The following is a 5,184-nucleotide window of genomic DNA, read 5'->3' as shown; positions in this document are numbered from 1 at the left end:
CGCACCTCTCGTGTGGTCCCGTAGGGACTCACCTCCATCACCAGACTGTCAGCATTCAATTAGCAACATTGGTGCTTTCATTACCAAAGGCGGTGGCAGGGCACTGGGGCAGCATACCGGCGAGGGCACAAAAATACACTTTCAGCTACATGTTTTTCTACGCGGGAATAGGGGTCTACGTTGGTGGATAGAGGAGAGAAGTAGTAGTTCATGAACTATTTCGTACGCAGGCCTCAGCGAATGCATAGCTAACGTAAAATATCTGACGGATTTAGGTGCGAATTCTTCCAAAATTATCCCATCGTACTAAAACGTTAGTTGTGCATGTGCATAGACCACGAAAAATTAAGTGTGTAAAAGCATGTTATTTTCAGAAACGAACACTCTCAGACCTGAACTCAAAGTAGTTGCACTGGAAATCCAAGTGTTCGAATGTCACACACCTGCAGCTGTGCGAAATAATATTCACACACCTGAATTATTCAGTATAAATTCGTTTGATATATACTAACAATGCTTGAAAATTCCTCGTAAAGCTACACAGAATGTGTAGATTTTGCATTACGATCCTGTTCATTGTAAGCTTTTGGGCAATTGCAGAGGGAATGTCCGTAACGGCACGGAAACACACAATTTAAGGCCTGAGAGTTGCTACAATGTGTTTATTGGCACATGAAGCACGCAGTCTCGAGACGTATCCACCGATACCCTTGTGGCTCCTAGAAACTGTTAGTCAAGCCAAAAAATTAAAAATTTATGCCGATTTTGCAGTGTGGAGAATCGCGAACTACTGTTGACCTATCTGTAGACTACATGTAAAAGGACTCCAGAGCCCTGGTCCTGGTGGACGGACTATCGGCATTGGAGAGGGCTGTGTGACAGAACGTCTACCTAGCCAGGCGTAAGTACGGCTCTTGTGCCAAATGTACAGCAGCAGATGACCTGCTTTCGTTTCACTATCGATCTCCCGAGGCAGGGGTGGAAGGGCGGGGGTCGGCCAAAACACGGCACAAGCACAACAACCCCAGGAGAGAGCCCCGCACACCACTGCGAAGGGACACAGTTCCTGGTCTCTCTGTCTCCCTCCCTCTTCTCTTTGAGGCAAGGGCCCCGACAAAACCAATCGATACGTAACCTCTAAATTCGCAGTAGAGCGGCGAAAACACATTTGCTCACCCTATTTCAAAATTTGTCGACATCTCGAGTAGAGAATTACCGGGACATAAATTAAAACTAGAATACAGTTTAGACGAATAATTTTAACAATACCGTACTGTGTGGCCAAACGGAATCGTATTTTGCTTTTCAATATTATCTTCCTGGTCGGGTTGGCGTGTCCCGGCGGCGGCAGAGCGCGTACCCCCCCCCCCCCCCCCCCTTGTGCCCGTGGCCGTGCCCGCAGCTGTCACTAGGCCACGCTCGCGGCCGCGCAAAAGACTTTGCAAACATATTTACACATCTTCGGGCATTTTTGCCCTCTCTTCCGTAGTAGAGCGGAAGGGGTGAAACAGATCGCGATACGAAGATGGCCGGGGTAAAGGCTGGCCGGAGCCCGGAGGCACAAGGTGCAGGGAGGCGCTCGGCTCGTGCGTGGCGCCACAGGGGCCTCTCTCCCTTCTGAGTCCTCGACTTCACTTCACTTCGCCTCTCCTCTCCTCTTCGTTCTGTTTCGTTCTATTTTTACGAAAGTGTTCGCAGGGAGCACACCACCGTCGTCACCGAGAAGCGCTTGCGCAGACACGCACACATCACGCTACACTACAGTTTCACAGAAAGGTGCGTAGGGAAAGGGAAAACGGGTCTTCTTGAGCACAGTGGACGCTCGCTTCACAGGACGGACTAAAAGCACGAAAGAACATCTTCAAAGTTCCACTGCAACGCGCCCGCACACCGACATTCGCCATCACTTCCACGGAGAGAAAGGAAGGAAGCGTCTCCGATAACCTCGAAATTCGTACAAAGAGAAACGAAATTGAACTTCGCGGCGGCGTCCGCAGGACAGGCAGGATAAAGGCTGGCGAGTAGGCTGACTGTATCCCAGCCGGGAAAATAATCCAATCCGACAGAAAAGAAGAAAAGGAAGCAAACACCAAAGGAGATGGCAGCGGGGGCTAACCTGGTAGCCGATTGTCGGCCAGGGGCGTTCGTAGCCAACTCGCTGCCGAATCACCATGGAAGTAACAGTGATACCGTTAACACAGGCGCCGTGCACCATAACACAACGACAGTCAACGACAGGCGGCGGAGCCAGGCGGAGCCAGTGAGGGCGTGGCGGCGGGCTGCGGGCCGACAGGCAGGGCGAGGGCGTCCGCTCGACGGTCGGGCTCGCCTGCTACTGACTACTGCTGCCGCCGCCCGCGCGCCCCGCTCCCCGCTCCTCCCCTGCCCTGCCCCCACCTCTCCCCGCTCCCCACTCTCTGCCGACCGCGTCTTTCGGCTCGTGCCGAAGGTATCCGAAGGGCGTCGGGGCGGTGTCGGCGTCGGCCGGCGCCTGCCTACCCTCCCCTGCCGTTCCACCACGTTCCACCCCACTCCCCGCCCCCCATCTCACTCTTGCCTCTATCTCTCCCTTTCTCTCCCTCTCGCTCCTTCTCCCCTTGTCGGCGTCTTGCACCCGCCGCGTCTCAGAGTATACATGTTCCGTGCGTGTAGGAGGGCGGATAAGAGCTATCAGCGCCATCCTGGTGCTATCGGCGGGGCTGGCGGAGCTGAGCGGCCGGGACGATCTGCGAATAGTCAAACAGAGATAAGGACCAGCAATAGTCTTGCCTGTTATTGACACTGAGAGCGGCAGCGACACGGGCTTCGTGACCTCGGCCGTCGTTCCGATAAACACGAAACACTCACTTTTAGACATTTGACAGTTTTTGACCAGGAACGGCGGGCGGAACGGCAATGACCCCCCACTCCCCCACCCCCACCCCACCCGACACCCCCAAGGCACCTCCCGACGCCTCCTCAGGGGCCCTCAGGCTTGACTTGACTAACCCCGAGGTCTCTTTTGGCCCAAGGCGGTGCCGTTCATATAGCGAGGCCCTTCCACCGGGGCACGATGCCGAGCATACATGCTGCTCCCGGTTTCCGGTGGCAAACCCAGCATCCTCAAAGGTGGCAGCTAAGTGGGTTCTCGAACCCTTGCCGTCCCCGAACAAACATGGGGGGAGGGCACCCCCCGCGTTCTCACAGTAAAACGGAAACTTCGCCAAAAAGGTATATTAAGATAGACTAATCGCTCTCAAGACCACTTTTCGTCTAGAGATATCGCAAAATTTCTCACTCGATTCCCTCGCAGTTTTTTTTTATGGAGGATAACGTAATGCTCCCACAACCAAACTGAAAGCCCGAGGAAACGCCCATATACATAGGTGCGTACCGCTACCGCTCATACGAGAGCGCGGGCGCCGGAGCCACCCGACTGACGAGACAGAAAACTACCCCCGCGGACGAACTGCGCACAGCAGCAGCTGCTGCAGCACACCCCATATTTTCGCCCCTATAATTTAACGGCAAGGCAAATGGATCTTTATCAACGTTATTCGGCAATCTTCACCTTTCTATGGGAATGCCTCCATGCTGGTTGCTGCCCCCCGCTGCCCCCCTCCCCCGCCCCATACGCCCCTGGAGCACAGCTAGCAATGACGTGGCGGGAGGACACTCAGCCCACCCCGTACTGCAGAGTAAACTTCTGTCGTAGTTGAAAGAGTTTTCAGTAGGGGACATCTGATCCTGAACATTACTTTGCTTCCCCTGCTACATTTCTGTCCGCCTGCTGCGACTCCGCGAGCGTGTCCTTCCCCCTTATCATCCGAGAGCAGGGCTATATCCGACCACCGTGCCCAAGTACAATTGACGAAAGTCGGCAGATCATGGTCATGGTCTTTACTTGCTCAGACAAATGGTAAATAGGGGGAGGAAGCTGACGGCCTCATGGCTGCGTTGCTGCTGTTTTTGTCCGGACGAGACGGGTCGCTGTGAGGCAAGGTCATGACAGAACACCGGCTAGAGTCACAGATGTGGGCGGGGCGGAAACACATTCAGGGCGTTATGATGTGGCGAACCACACTGAGCGTGTTTGAATGCAAGCACACTGGTAAAACAAGAGTGCAAATTTTGCACACCGTGGGCAAGACATAATTTTGCACTAACGTGCACGACACAATGGTGTCTAACTGAAGTTGCACACTTGCGTGATGTTAAAATTTTAGACGTTTAGTAAACGTCTAAATTTTGCACTCTTGGACACACATAGTTTTGGGCTATCAGTTGGAACCATTTGATGAGCAGCTGCTATACTTTTCGGAAATGTCGAAAGTTTGCCCACCAATTGACGTATAATCTAGTTAGTTAGTAACCATAATGTGTCTAAGTTTTGCACCCTTGAACTTACACATCAGTAATTGTCGTTCAAAATTAAACAGCTGTTTTACCAGTAGTGAGGAAGGGTTTCCCGCGCACGAAGCGGAAACCCCTTCTGTCGGTGACGCTGCACAGTCATGTCTTGGGCATACATACTGCAAGCGTTCAACGGCGTTCGAGGCAACGGCTGGAAGGAGGGGGGGAGGGGGGCTTCCCGCCCTCACCGGGCCGCGGGCAGTTCCCTCCCGACGCGGCCGCTTGTCTTGTCCGTGACGTGGGTCGATGGCGCCCCGCCCCCCGCAGGCCACCCTGGCTGCAGGCCGCCCGGGCTATCGGGGCGGACGCAGGCGAGGACGCAAGCAACTCGCGACATAAGAAAGCGGTTCCAGACGACAAAGGTCGCTTGTAGTGCTTGTAGCGCTTGTAGCGCATGTAGTGCTTGTAGCGCTTGTAGCGCTTGTAACGCTTGTAGCGCTTGTAGCGCTTGTAGCGCTCGCGACAGCTCCCACCCACACTCCATATTAAGGTGCATGCCGGAGTGGAATTATTGGAGCTGGAAGAAAATTCTGTGCTTTTCTAAACTACGCTTGTCTGATCGGGTAACCACCTGAATGGAATTCCCCGGGTGGAACGATCTGTTTCGTTCTATTTTTACGAAAGTGTTCGCAGGGAGCACACCACCGTCGTCACCGAGAAGCGCTTGCGCAGACAGGCACACATCACGCTACACTACAGTTTCACAGAAAGGTGCGTAGGGAAAGGGAAAACGGGTCTTCTTGAGCACAGTGGACGCTCGCTTCACAGGACGGACTAAAAGCACGAAAGAAC

The 5,184-nt window shown here is 53.8% G+C and overlaps 1 protein-coding gene across 1 annotated transcript in view; it reads right to left on the bottom strand.

Moving 5' to 3' along the window:
• The window catches only part of LOC113212703 (PRL-1 phosphatase), a gene marked incomplete in the record, with an annotated part of 33,024 nt that extends 30,685 nt beyond the window's left edge, over positions 1–2,339 (bottom strand). The window contains 1 exon segment of the mRNA XM_052264007.1: positions 2,117–2,339.
• Between the last annotated feature and the right edge of the window lie 2,845 nt (positions 2,340–5,184).

Source organism: Frankliniella occidentalis, unplaced genomic scaffold, assembly GCF_000697945.3.
Source record: "Frankliniella occidentalis isolate FOCC.00 unplaced genomic scaffold, Focc_3.1 Scaffold15, whole genome shotgun sequence".
NCBI classification, from domain to species: Eukaryota; Metazoa; Arthropoda; class Insecta; order Thysanoptera; family Thripidae; genus Frankliniella; species Frankliniella occidentalis.
The sequence above is the reverse complement of the archived record's forward strand: the minus strand, read 5'-3'. Positions and strand labels throughout refer to the sequence as shown.